Genomic DNA, 14781 nt, shown 5'->3' with positions numbered 1-14781 from the left:
AGGTAAAATCCCAGCATTATGTTGCCTTCTTTCAATATACATCCGTCTTATGCATAAGTGTGTTATATTAAGTTCATATTCAACATCGGAAATTAAAGCTGAAAGAAACATTAATTGTCAATTAGACCAGCTCTTTTCTCGAGAGACGAAGACACTGACATCCAAAAAAAAGTGTGAAACCACAAGCGCCAGAGGGTGAGAATGCCGATTTCTTTCCTCTCTTCTAAATGTTTACATTTTCCTGCTCCTGCCTTGTGCAAGATGTTTAAATGAAATGTGGTTGATATACAGATAAAATAGACGGAAATAGTCCTCAAATCCCTACAGGAATTCAGAGGACACTTCCAGATTGCAGTTAACTAAAATTTCTAAGTCTTGTTTTTCACATTTATCAGATTTATTCCAACTCCTGAATTTTATTTTTAAAACCTGAATGTAGGACTTCATACTTACTCATCTTAAATTGCACCTTTTAGTTTTTAATCATCATCTTAGCTTGAGGAAGTATGTTTAAATACGGATTCTGTCTCCCATCATAATTTATCACTCATTTTCTAAAATTAGATCAGCTTGTTTTGTGTTTTAATCAAGCCCATGATCAAAGATGTAACCTTCAAGAGCACCACTAAAATACTTTTACAGGGGGTTTCAATGAATACAGGAGTCAGATAGATTACACATTCAAACAGAACCCTAACGAAGCATAGACAAGGAAGTGTATTAAAATCAAGCAACCTTGGGACACCTGGGTAGCACTGTCAGTTAAGTGTCTGACTCTTCGTTTCAGCTCAGGTCATGATCTCAGGGTCCTGAGACAGAGCCCCATGTCGGGCACCATGTTCAGCAAAGAGTCTGCTTGAGAATCTCTCTCCCTCTCCCTCTGCTCCTCCCACTCATGCTCTCTCTCTTTCTAAAGTTAATTAATTAATCTTTATAAATAAATAAATAAATAAAATCAAGCGAGCTTCATTGATAAATTACGTATTAGATCTGGAAACATTCCAGAGTAAGAAAACCTGACAGAGATATAAATCAAAGCACACACTGGACATAATTACTATTAACAGAAAAGGGATAAAGTTTTTATGAGACTGACACACTACCTATTATGCTAACGAGGCATCTAAGATAAAGGTTTTAAAGAATTGAAGAATAATATTTAGTATTGACTATGGAGTTATATGGATAATTATAACATTTAAACTAAGAACCATAGGAGAATTAGAAACATCAGTCTACATTTGTTACTATGATAGATCTTATTTCTACATTCCCACACTGATACCTCAAGCCTTGAATTTTCTGTTCAACTATCAGTGGTAACTGGCCTGAGTTAAGGAAAAGATAGTGGAGTATAAACAATATTCAAAATAATTTTTTTAAAATTTTGACATATGAACTTTCATTTCATTATAGAAACTATAAGCCCCTCTTCTACCTAAGGTAGAAAATATAATTTCAAATTTCCATCAATTTACATTGTTGTATATATTTGAGAATTCTTTGTGTCTTTCCTTTGTCCCCCCTTCTCTCAACCTCCAACTTTATTTTTGTTGTCTTGTTATATCTAATAAAATATTACAGTAATGGAATATTTCAGTGCATTAGATGTTTTACTGAAGAAATCCATTTATGTCAGATGTCATATTTGCCTTTTATTTAGCAGAATAAATTACTTTATTCTTTCAGTGGTCCTTTTGAAGAACTAGAAATGTGTCCATTTAAAATCTTTGAGGACTTTTTGGAGTTTGGGGTCTGGATTCTCTCCTAAATACATAAGGCACTGAAATAATACAGTGTATTAAAGTATCTAAAAAAATAAGAAATCACTAAACCCCAAATCGAATGTCACATTCTTGTGTTTAAAATCCAATGCTGGTCCTTCCATAGTATAATGGATATTACGTAGTGCCAAGAAATGAACTGCTGTCTATGAAAATGCAGCTTGTAAATAAGCAACTGTCTGCTTCCCAGGGGAAAGTGGCTATTTATGCCAGGCAAGTGCTGCATTAATTTTGTTGCCTATGCATCTCCTGGGAGCTAACATACAAACTACCACATTTCAAGTAAGTTTTCTCTGACCCATAGCTTTCCTTGTTTACAGACTTTTTTTTCAGGCTGTCAACTTAAGAGCTAATCAACTAGAATCTAAGATATCCAAGGCCAATTTTTGGTAAGAGGAGAATGCTAAATAGCTCTTTTCCCTGCACATCGCCTTTAAAAAGGCCTGCATTTCAGGGCCCAGGTTCCACCTTAATAGGAATTTGTTGCAAACAGTACTCAAATGTAGTAGTATGTTCCATATTCTTTTCATTTTTCACCTTGATTATTGCAATATCTGTAACTCCCCAACGGATGTCTCAACCTATTCCATAATATAGTCAGAATACTTCATCAAAGATGCAACCCTTGCGGGGCCTGGGTGGCTCAGTTGGTTAAGCATCTGCCTTCAGCTCAGGTCATGATCCCTGGGTCCTGGGATGGAGTCCCACCTTGGCTCACTGCTCAGCGGGGAGTCTGCTTCTCACTCTCCCTCTGCCCCTCCCTCCCAGCTCATGCTTTTGCGTGTGCTCTGTCTGTCTCTCTCTCAAATAAAATGAATAAAATCTTAAAAAAAAAAATGCAACCCTTACCATACCACAGTCCTGTCAAATGCTTCCCTTGGTTTCCTCTACGCAATTTAAGCTCTAGATCTCTTGCACTGCAAGCATACTTGTCTAATCTCTTCCCACTCTTCACCTCACATTTTATTCTATGGTAATAGCATGCACGCAAGCACACACACACACACACACACACACACACACTCACACATTGATGGTATTTTTGAGAGGGTTCTCTATACAGGGAGCTTACCTCCATGTCTGACTATCTTTGATTTACAATTTATATTTAACCATTGATTCAAAAAAGCTCTACTATTATCAAGATAATAAAAATAGATGGACGGAAGGTGAAAGCTACTCATATTGTCACAACGTCATGAAAACATAATCTAACACACACTAGAGTGCAGGGTGTTCATTGAAAAGTGCCCCTGTGGTCAGCAGCTGTGGAAGGAAGAGGGAGGCAGAAGGAGTGGACAGAGAGTACCTGAGCTTCAGTAAAGGCTCAAGGACATGTCTGAAACATTGAGAACTCTGGAGCCAGAATGGTCTTTCAGACATGTTCTAAGTGAAGCTGAGATGGCCAGGCCTTTGTCCTACATCATCAGTAACTGTGTGCGGCTGCCACTGGAAGGAGGAAAGAACTGGGGGAAGGTAGCTTTCTGTGGCTGAGACCATGTCCCAAGAGTTAACAGCCAAAAGCTGTCCCAGGAACCTTACAACAACAAAGTTCTTCACTGAGGACTACCTCATTGCATCACAGTGTCAACCACGCTGTGGTCACTCACACACAAAGAAAAGAAAAGAAAAGAAAAGAAAAGAAAAGAAAAGAAAAGAAAAGAAAAGAAAAGAAAAGAAAAAGAAAGAAAGAAAGAAAAATGAATTTGAACAGAAAATGGAATGAATTTGAACAGAAAATGGAATAAATTTGAACTGAAAACAAATATTAAGGTGGCAGTTTCAAAATCATATATACATCAGTAATTGTGCTACATGTAAAGGGAAAAATATGCCAATTAAAATTTTAAAAAAATCAATGGATTGGATTTAAAAACCCAACTACAGATATCTTGAGAGACTCACTTTAATGTGAAAAATAGAAATTGTAATGTTAGTAGTTGGGAAAATATATGCCAAAAAGTGTTGGACAAAAATCTTGTAGTTAGATTTTAAGGGGAAAAAAATAGAGAGAAAACAAAATATTTTTAAAATTTAAAAAATACCAGGTCATCAGGAAGATATAAAAATTATCAATTTCCAGTCACCAAATAGCAACATCAAAATACATAAGGCTAAAATTGGCATAACAGCAGAGAGAAATAAACAAATCCACATTTATAAAAGCAGATTTTAGTAAACTTGTCATAGCAACCAACAGGATATTCAGGTGAAATATCAACAACTACTTCTACTACTACTACTACTACTACTACTACTACTACTACTTCTTCTTCTTCTTCTTCTTCTTCTTCTTGTTCTTATTCTTCTTCTTCTTCTTCTTCTTCTTATTATTATTATTATTATTAAGTAATCTCTACTCCCATTGTGGAACTTGAACTCATGACCTCAAGATCAAAAGTTACATGCTCTACCAACTGAGCCAGCCAGCCACCCCGTAGGTATACCAATTTATAAAGACGTATCTAAAGATATCTTAATTAAGATATCTTAATTGATACATGTAGAACACTCATCATACAATGGCAGAACACCCATTACTTTCTTGTGAAATCTGAACATTTACCAAGATACACCAGATAGTAGGCCATAAAGTAAGTTTTAACATATTTCAAAGAATTGAACATACACAGAACCATCCTTTGATCACACTGTAATTCAGCAAGGAATGTTTAAAAAATAACAAGAAAATCTTCCTATATTTGTAAATCAAGCAATACATTTCTAAATAAACTGAAGTCGAGTAATCATTAAAAACAGAAATTCATTTTTTGCTCAATGATATTAAAATACAATATTCAAAATATGTGGAAGGTATTAAAAGCAATGTTTATGGGAAAAATTTATCGTACGAAATACATGTTTTAGAAAAGAAGAATATCACTGGTTTAATGACAGAGCTCAAGGAGGTAGAAAACAAAATTGTACTCAGTGATGGTTGAAACACAGAAACAATAAAAAGTAAAAATTTGTAATATAGAAAAAAACCCACAAAACCAATGTTATTTTTTTGAAAAGCTAATAAAATTGGTAATTCCCTACCCAGAATGATCAAAATAAAAAGTCAAAAGGTAAAGACGAACACTACGAGGAATGAAAAAGGAACATCAAGATAGATCTTTCCAACACTGAAGAGACAGAGTACTTTATGAACAAGTGTAAGCCAATAAATCTGAAAACGTAGGTGAAAGAGTTGAATGCCTTGAGAAACACAACTCATGAAAAATTACACAGAATTTGAAATCAAATCAGTCCTCTACCTAATAAATAAACAGAATCTCTGATTAATCGCTTTCCAACAGGTATAACACCAGAACTGGATGGTTTTCTGTTTCTTTTTATCTCGTATTTCAGAAACAGAATGTCAATATTATACATAATCTTTTAATCTTGGAAAGATACAGAGAGGAAGTTTCTCACTTTTTTTATTAACTTACTCTAACCATGATACCAAAGCATGACAAATGCATTAAGAAAACGGGATAATCTTTACCAATCTCTCTCATAATGATAAAAAATCTTAAATATTATCAAAACAAATCTAACATAGTGTACCATGACCAAGTTTATTTCAAGTATCTAAGTTTAGCATTTCCAAAATCAATATAATTTACCATATTAAGAAACTAAAGAAAAAATAATGTAATCATACCAATAAATAGACTCTAAAAGAATTCAATATATATACATGATAAAATGAAACAAAAAATTAGCATGTTAAGAGAAGTGAAATTCCTTACACTCATGAAACTATCTTGACAAGAAAACCAACCAAAAAACTATATAACCTAATTAATAAGAAAATATTGGTAAGCTTTTTCCCTGATTTGAGAATGAGAAAAAAAGTGTCTTACATTCAACACTGTACTGGAGAATCTATCCAGGGCTATAAGACCAATAAATCAAAACTATGATTAGCAAAATTTAAAGGAAAAAAAACAAACTAATATACACAGCTGGACAAATGTGTATATTAAAATACAGAAAAAGAAGCTGCAGAGAAACTGTTAGAATTCACAATTAATTTCTGAGATGCTGAGTCCATAATATATAAGCATCAATTTTACTTCTAGGTTTTAGTCACATGAAGTTGTAAAATGATATTTCAAAAAAAATTTCTTGTGTTATCATTAAAAACCATCAAAAACTAGGCATAAATTTAATAAAATCTACCTAGTATTATTACAGAAAAACTGTAAAAATTACTTGGAAAATTTGAAAAGACCCAAACAAATGAAAAGATAGACTTTCCATGTAATGGAAGATTTTAAGAAGGCAATTCGCTCGAAATTAAGCTGCCAATCCACTGTAGTGACAGGCAAAATTCCAGCAAAAAAAAAAAATTTTTGGGGGGGGGGGGTTATGCGGCAGTTTAGTACCTGATTCGAAAGTGTGAAAGAAAATTAAAAGGCCAAGAATACCCAAGATAATAGTAAAACAGAGAATAAAAATGCATTTTCACTATCATATACAAGAGTTACTATAAAACTACAGTAGTTAAGATAGTATGATGTGGATGCCAAAAAATCCAAACAAAACAAAAGAGAAGAGATACTGGGGTTCAAGCCTCATCAAAATGGAGAAACTCTGGTAAACACCCCAGGCATTCAATCAAGAGAAAAAAAATATATAATGCCCTACAAGCAAAAGACATGCTTTAGCAAGAGGACAAAACAGAAAAAAAACTCATTAAAAACCAGTCTTGGAATTCAGGTGTGCCAATGGCAATTTAATTATCTACCAGGAAAAAATTTCCAACCAACTTTAGGTAAAGATTACATAATCTACATCCTCTCCAGCATATTCCTTGAAATGACAGGCACACAATAAATAATGAACAATAATAATAATAATGGTATCATCTAGACATGGAAAGAAGAAAACAGTGATTAACAATCAAGAGGTAAGATAATAAATACAAACAGACCCATACAGAATACAGAGTTTAAAGGTAGCTCTTAAAGACTTAAAAATAACCATGCTATTTAAGAAATTAAAGAGTACGCAGATACCAGAACTGACCATAGTCTTGGGAAAACGCAATCCACCTAAAATTTTTTGCCAATTTGAAAACAGAAATGAAATCAATACATTCCTTGAAGAAAACAATTTTACAGCAAAAAAAGAAATCGAAATAGTCCTACATCTACTACAGATATTGAATTCATAATTTAAAATCTTTCCGGAAAGAAAGCTCCAGGCACAAATGGTCCAGCGCATGCTGGACTAATGAATTCTTCCAAACATTCATGGGTGAAAAAATATTACTATTCTTATGTAAATACAAAAGAAGTCAGACACAAAATAGTATATACGATACGATTTATTTACATGAAGTTCAGGAACAAACAGCTGCTCTGTGGTGGTATAACTTGGCTATATGCATGTATGCACATACATTAAAAATGCACACATTCTTAACAAGTGTGCAATAAAGCACACACAAAACATGTGTATTGACTACAGAGCAAGGAATTTGAGAGTGCCCTGATGTGATGCATAGAGCAAATGTACTTTTTAGCATCTTGCTGTTACTGGAGACCAGAGATTCTCAGTCAGCAGCACAATTCCACAAGATCACGAGGCTTTCTCTTGCAGTGCTGGGCAGCCCAGACACAGGGGATGTTAAACTAATGGTTATACTGTAGCAAAGCTGGGAAGGTAAAGGTAGGGGCTCTGGAAGCTGAATGGCTAAGATAGAAGGTTATTAAAGCAGTGGGACGAGACTAGAGACACAATAAAATCAAGTCTTTAAGACGGAGCTGATAGAAGGGGACAAAATCTCTCAACGAGGACCAAGTCTATGAGAAGGTTAGCAAGGGCATATGCGCGTTCTGTCATGTGCACCCCACCTGCTGCCACAGCAGGGCCCCTAATAGCACCCCAACATCAGTCCCACTAAATGACAAACTTGTCTTGCATGGCAGGTCTTTCTGTCTCTCTTGTGTCCCCATGGCTCTCTCTTCATTTCAAACAGCAATCCCCTTCTCCAACCAGGCTGGTTTTCCCTCTCTCAAGTCAGTTCATTTCTTATGTCTTCCTATGCTTAAGACACTGTGGGATAGAGCAGAGCCTTCCATGGACAGGTGGCTGGATGAATACAGATATGAATACTAGTGTGCCGATTGGTTTTCTCGTCTCCTTTTTCCTCTCCATCTCTACCTCCTCCTCTTCCTACTCCCACTCTTCCCTTTTCTTCTCTTTCTCCTCCTTTTTTGTTCAGGTAGTTTTTATTTCAAGTAACACTCTAAATAGCTCAACTAAAATTCTCATTTTCCTTAGTGGGTATTTATGAAATAAAACATGTGGCTGTGAGCAAAAGAGAAATAAATGGATTCCCAAAGCAACTGGGCTCTTCTTTGAAAACGTGCTTCCATTTTAATTAGAGCGCACATAAAAGGTGAGCCAGGACAGCACTGGATGTTGTAGTCACCACTCTCATTCAAAGAGTAAGTTCCTAATTGCATGAGTTTATGTTCTAAATATTGGCAAAAAAATGAAGCATTCTCATCTGGGACTCTAGGATCTAAAAGAACACATGACAATGTGTACATTCATGTGTGTGTGCCTATTTTTCACCCTGCTCCACCTCTTGGAACAGCTTTTCCCCCGCTCTGTATGCTGAACTAAAGCCCTACTGATAAGGTCAAGTTCAGCCTAAATCCCTTAAAGTCACAATTTTCTCTGACCTTCCCCTGATCTTCGTATTTAAATGCTTAACACTTTTACTCATCTTAAATCGTACAGATGTGCTTAAATGACTAGCAACAACAGTATCTAATACAGAACTGAGGAGGACGGTAGCTGAATAATAATTTAATTTTTGTTATTTTGGGCTGTAATTAAACTCAAATTTTGTAAATTTGAACTGTAATTCTCAGTATGAATGATTAATCTGTATAATAATGCTATCAATAACTAGTATTTTCTGATACTCTAGGTATGATATTTGTGGTTCTCATAAGAACCTCTCAATTTACATTTTATTTTTACCTCCATTCAGAAATGATGAAACTGACTTAGACAGACAATGAGTAATTTGCTAAAGGTTCTACAGCTGGCAAATGACAGTTCTGGGGTCTGAACCTGCTGTAAGTGGCATCAAAGCCGCCTTCTTTCCCTTATGCTTCACTGCTGCTCTAGAACTCAAATGTGCCGTCTTCAAATGTTTGCACATACGTGTTTCTGATATTGAAATTTCAATAGGCATCTGTGCTAGGCAGACATAATGGCCCACTCAAGATGCCCATGTCCTAATCACTGCAACCTGTCCATACGAAAAGGGAAAAGGGAGTTTTCCACTCTGATTAAGTTAAGGATCTTGAGACGGGGCAATTATCCTAGATTATTCCAGGGGCCAAATGCAACTGCAAGTGTTTTTGTGAAAGGGAAAATGAGTTTCAAAGTCAGAGAAAGATCTGAAGATGCTACATGTGGGATGGTAGAGGTAGCTAATAGCTAAAAAATGCAGGTGACCTCTAAAAGTTGAAAAGTGGCAAAGACAAAGGACCCAGTTCTTCCTAGAATATCCATTAGGAACTCAAATGACATCTTGGTTTTAGCCCAGTGAAGCCTTTTTCAGACTTCTGACCTCAAGAACAATAAATAATACATTTATGTTGCTTTAAGCTACTGTATTTGTAGTCAACTAGTATGTTTATAGTTTTATATGTTTATAGTTTATAGTAGTTTATAGTTTACAGATGTTACAGTAGCAACAGGAATCTACTACAGATCATTTGGAGCAAAGAACCCCTGGAAGGATTTTTGTCTTTGTAATAAGTACATAAAGCTAATTCTGCTCCCCTCCACATCCTTATATGTGTACAAATTTTTCTTACTCTGCCACCAAGCTATCCCTTGTATGATTTAAAGTTCTCAGCTCTTCAGACCTATAGTTGGCGATCACATAATGAGACACACTTTTTTTCAAACTGTGCTTATCTATTGGAAGATGCTTCTAATAGTTGATACAATTTTCATAATATAATTTTAGGGAAGCATAGCATAGTGAAGTATATAAAAGATAGTAGTTCCAATGCCATATTTATAAAATGCTATATAAAAATTATTGTCTGAGATGATGTCAAATGAATACTTAATTATAAATAAAAGATGACAATGTGTCTTCTAAGTACATGTATTTTCTTTCTTCAAAGATCATTTAATTTTGATGTTACTTGAATAATCATAAAATTGAAGGTCAGATATGTTGCTTTCACTTTCTAAAGTAAAGTGTTTTCATTATTATATTTTTATAGAAAGTCAACCAAATTTAAGAATCAAATTAGCATAAGGGATTTTATTTTTTAACTTATCACTTATGAAAATGTCAGTGGATGAAAAATTTCAATAAAATTTTAATCTAATAACATTGTTATAGATTTCATAAAAGAGTCAGCAATTTATTGAGTCTGCCTCACTATTTTTCATATTTTAGAGATCTTTAATAACATCGCTGTTTTCTGTAATTTGGACAGAAATCAAAATTATAATTGTAGCAGAAAATAGAAAACCCCATTTCTTTTTTTCCTTTTCAAACTCATTATATATAAAGTTCTCTTCTGTGCCTACATAAATGAGCTGCTTAGATTTGATAACTCACACTGTATCAGGGTTCGTGGGGTTGTTAGGTAGTTATCCAGTCTCGGAAACTTACATGTCAGAAAACTCAGGATCGCTAAATAAATTAGGTCATACATTTAATTAATCGAAGAAGTAGGATTAGACCAAGAATCTCTAATGAGGTCTCGAGATCTCATTTCTAATATTCTAGTAGGTATGGGAGTGTAAATATATATCCATCTATAATTAAGATGTATGTTGGCTGCTGCTGCTCCAGTCGCGGGAACACACACGAAGCTACCAAGAAGAGCCTGAGAACAGCAACAGAGATGTACTCAAAAAACCAGATCACCACAAGGAAACACCCAAGTCTGAATCCTTAGGGCGAGCTCACCACGTGTGTCCGTTTTACAGGGGAAGAACCAAAACTCAGGGATTAAGTAAACTTGGTCTAGGTCACAAAGTTAATAGACGGGGGAGCCAAGATTCAAACACAGATTTGTCTGATCCTGGGATCGAAATAAAAAAGACTATAATTCAGAAGATGCAGTTTGATTGAAAAGTCCTTGAGATTGTCTTGAACAACTGACTTCATGATATCTTCTCAGACACAAAATTGGTTCATACGCGTATAGCTTTCCTTCCTGGAAGGATTCCACCTTAATCACAGGGTCTGTTTCTAGAGACTCTGTACCCCAATGAGCATTGCGCCAAATGGCCAAAGTTTAACAAACTCTTGTTTGTTGAGTGAATGCCAGTGACAACTTAACAAGCTTAGAGTACATATCGCTCAGTGCTCAGCATTACAATCTGACATAGGGTGTACGCCTTCACCAGTCGTTAAGATTACAGAGTTGGGGTGTGATTTATCTAAGACTCTAAAACTGTAATCACCAAACCAGGCATATTAATTTACTATGGTGTTAGCCCTCTTGTGGTTGTTAAAGTTTTCCCCACAAGTGGATTTTCTTCTCCAGGCTCAGGAAAACTGTGTACCAAGGTAAGGATGGCCTGAGGAGCTTGAGAGACAGAGAGATGCTGAGTCTGGCAGGAGTCAAGAGATTGTCGGGAAGTGAAGCATAAATTAAGGAGTCGTGAATTGGGTTAAATACTGCTGAAAGACAGAATGGGGAGGATTGTGGAGATCATAAACATTCTGGCAAGAGCAGTTTCAGCAACCAATGAATAGAAGAACAGTACTAAATTTAAGGGCAGTTAAGAGAAAGTCAAGAGACAAGATGAAAACATCAAATACACAGTATCTTTTGAATAATCGTGCTGTAAAGAAAGAGGTTAGCTGAACAGGGATGACAGTTTACACTGAGATTTTTGTTTTGTTTTATTTTACTATGAGAGCCTCAAGTGAATTTAAAAATAATGGGAAAGCTTAGTATTCAGGAAATAGAGAACTGACAGTATAAGGCCTTCAAGAAGGTGGGGGATAATAAAATTATCAGTTATAGATGAGAAAAAGAACTGAGATTTTTATAGGAAGGAGAAAAGAATGGATAAGTATGTACCTTGGTTTTTTGTTTGGTATCATGAAAGTGATAGAACTATTAATACATGTCTTCTCTTTTCTCTATGAAGTAGGTGGTGAAGTCAGAAACTAAGAGTTGGGGTTATGGTGAATTGAACATTCAAAGAAAATCTGAAATTTGGAGATAAAAATAGTTGATATATATGCACAGAAGCACGACTGACCAGTAGCCAGACATTACTAGACATCGTGGAGCCCAAAGTGGATGACCATGAACTAATTATGGATCCAATCTGATCTTTCTCTGCAATTTCTCCAACAGTAATCCTCAATGCTTAGCTTCAGGCATACAGAAGGCAGGATTCTAGTCAAAAGATAAACGATCCACCTACAAGGTTCAAGGGAAAAAGAAATGACACATGGGAAGAGGTTGGAATCTACAGAGATGAGGACTGCTTAGATGTTATCTGTGAGGGAGAAAAACAGTCCAGGGTGACCTCAAGATATGACTCACTGTGATAAGGGATAAAGAGTAAAGGTGGAAATAGCATTGCATTGGAGGAAAGATAGCGAGGTCTCCTTTGGAGATGTTGATTTTAATCTTAGGAGATAGGATGGTAATACTTGGCAGAATGTTCAGTGAAATGAATCTCACGGACAGAATGATCTTTTAATCTGAGGACACCTTTTTGTCAAACATTCCCTTAGACTAAGTTTTTGACTGAAAACGTGAGAACAGGTGCGAGTTTCCAGGAATTTGAGGGATAAATTAGGCTACCAAGGAAGAAATTTGACTTCAATCTGTTCTACCACATAAATTTGAAATAAGAGATAGGAGAGTTTCACAGTCTCAAATTTGTCCTAAAATAGCATTTGGTTGTTGGAAAAGAAACCAAAATATACATCTCTATTTCTTCAGCCAAAAAATGTATTTATGGAAAATTTTTAAGACAACTTTGAAAGATGCCTCACAAACACATTACAATACGATAACTACCTACAAAGACATGTTATAAATGTGCAAGGCTGGAGAAGTATTCACACATTTGGGAAGTACTATGGATGACACGGGGGGCCTTTTCTGGACAATGAAAGCACCCTTTTAAAGCTACCCTTAATTACTGTAGATCATAATCAAATTCCAATTAAGATTCTAATTTTTCTAATAAATTAAGTACTTTGTTTTCTCCTATTTGAATTGTTGACATCAAATTCCTTTATGATGAAAGGTACCTCTAACAAAGTGCTAATTTGTTTATTTATGGTCTGATATGTTTCTAGTAAAGTATGATTTTTGTGAATAAATTATAGAATGCTACCTGGGCATTTTGGATTCCTACACTTAAAAGTTTTTTTTGGTAACAATTTAGGGTTTAAATGACTTTCGTTCCCAGAGGACTTATCTCTTTGAAATCACACTAAGGATAACAGTCAATTCTTCTAAAGACCAGGCTGAATACTCCTGCCGTCTCAGTGGAATTGTGGTATTAAAATTTACTGATTACAATAGACACCTAATCAGCTTTTGCCAAATTTTACTTCTATTCATAATAATGTGGGGAGGGGGGCTTTTAACTTATTTCCCAGTTCACATTTTAATATTAAAACTTTAACATTTAAGAACTGAACCACTAAAATATACATTCCCCTTTTAAACTCAATGCATGCATTATTTCTGCTAAAATGCTCTTCTTGAATGTTTTCACTTCAAAGGTAGGTAAGAATTAGGTGGAAATTTGGAGTGAATTTTGAGGAAAGATTTTTTTTTTCTTTACAAGAGAACACGCTCACACACACACACACAAACCAATCCAAGGTACCTTATCGTGTGTTTCATTATATCGAGATTATTAGTAACTTCTTTTGGAATGGGAAATTTCAAGATAGCAGTTAATCTGTACTTCGTAAAAACGTAGAACTAGTATGTGCCACTTACAATCTTATAGTATACAAGAAAAATAAAGAGAGAGAGAGAGAGAGAGAGAGAGAGAGAGAGAGAAAGAAAGAAAGAAAGAAAGAAAGAAAGAAAGAAAAAAAAAGAAAGAAGCCCAATCAATTTAATGTCTATATGTTTAAAGCTCAGAAACCCTATTTCTTTGGTCAAAAGCCATTTTCTCAAACCTATTACAACTTTCAACAGTTTCAGAGTACCTATCTCTGGTCTGTTTACTCAGTCCAAAAGATTTAATCCTGACAAAGTGTCACATAAACATCTGAAATTTTTGCTTGTTCTACCAAATGGCCCTAATGGAAGAAAACTTACTCTTGCACCCTCAAGCTTCTACCTGGGAGTTAGAGCAATGCTTGCAGCAAAAGGGGGGAGGAAGCACTTTCTCATCAGCTCCAAGGGGTCAGTCCTGTTTGCTCCCACCACTCTCTGCTGGGGCCAGAAATTAGGTGTGGCCCAAGGAAGATGGGGGGGCGGGGCGGGCTCCACAAATCTGCTGTTATCCTTGGAAGAGTATTTCTGTTCCTGGTTTTCCTTCAGATCTGTTTATTCCGTGCCCTGATTCAGCTTCAATACACCAATCCTCAGAGCACAGACTGAGGGAAGGTCAGTCCCTCCACTCTCTGAATATGGGCCCCAGAAATACTCTGTCCTGACATGTAGAGGATGGTACACTACAGTTGCCCCGGGCCCCACAACAAACAACTCAAGACTGGGACAGGTCTTGGTTATTTTTTTTCTCCCTTGCATTTAGACACCTTTTACAAATACAATTTTTTGTTTTGTTTTCCTCTCTGACCTAAGTTTCACGTTTGAACGTTATTGGTATATTTGCTGGAAAATGGGCCTGCGGGTACAAGTTAACGAAACACTATTTTGACTTTCTTGGGATTAAAGTCACCAAAGTGTCAAGAGATGTTAAAGATGAATATGGAAGGTTACATAGCTGTGAACAGAATTTTGCTCTTTTACTATTGAGAAGGCTGGGTTTTCCTAAGTAACCA

The 14781-nt window shown here is 35.6% G+C and overlaps 1 long non-coding RNA gene across 1 annotated transcript in view; it reads right to left on the bottom strand.

Annotated features, from left to right (window-relative positions):
* The window catches only part of LOC130542784 (uncharacterized), a 72715-nt gene that overhangs the window by 54904 nt on the left and 3030 nt on the right, over positions 1-14781 (bottom strand). The window lies entirely within an intron of this gene.

This window comes from Ursus arctos, unplaced genomic scaffold, assembly GCF_023065955.2.
Source record: "Ursus arctos isolate Adak ecotype North America unplaced genomic scaffold, UrsArc2.0 scaffold_5, whole genome shotgun sequence".
Taxonomy (NCBI): domain Eukaryota; kingdom Metazoa; phylum Chordata; class Mammalia; order Carnivora; family Ursidae; genus Ursus; species Ursus arctos.
The sequence above is the reverse complement of the archived record's forward strand: the minus strand, read 5'-3'. Positions and strand labels throughout refer to the sequence as shown.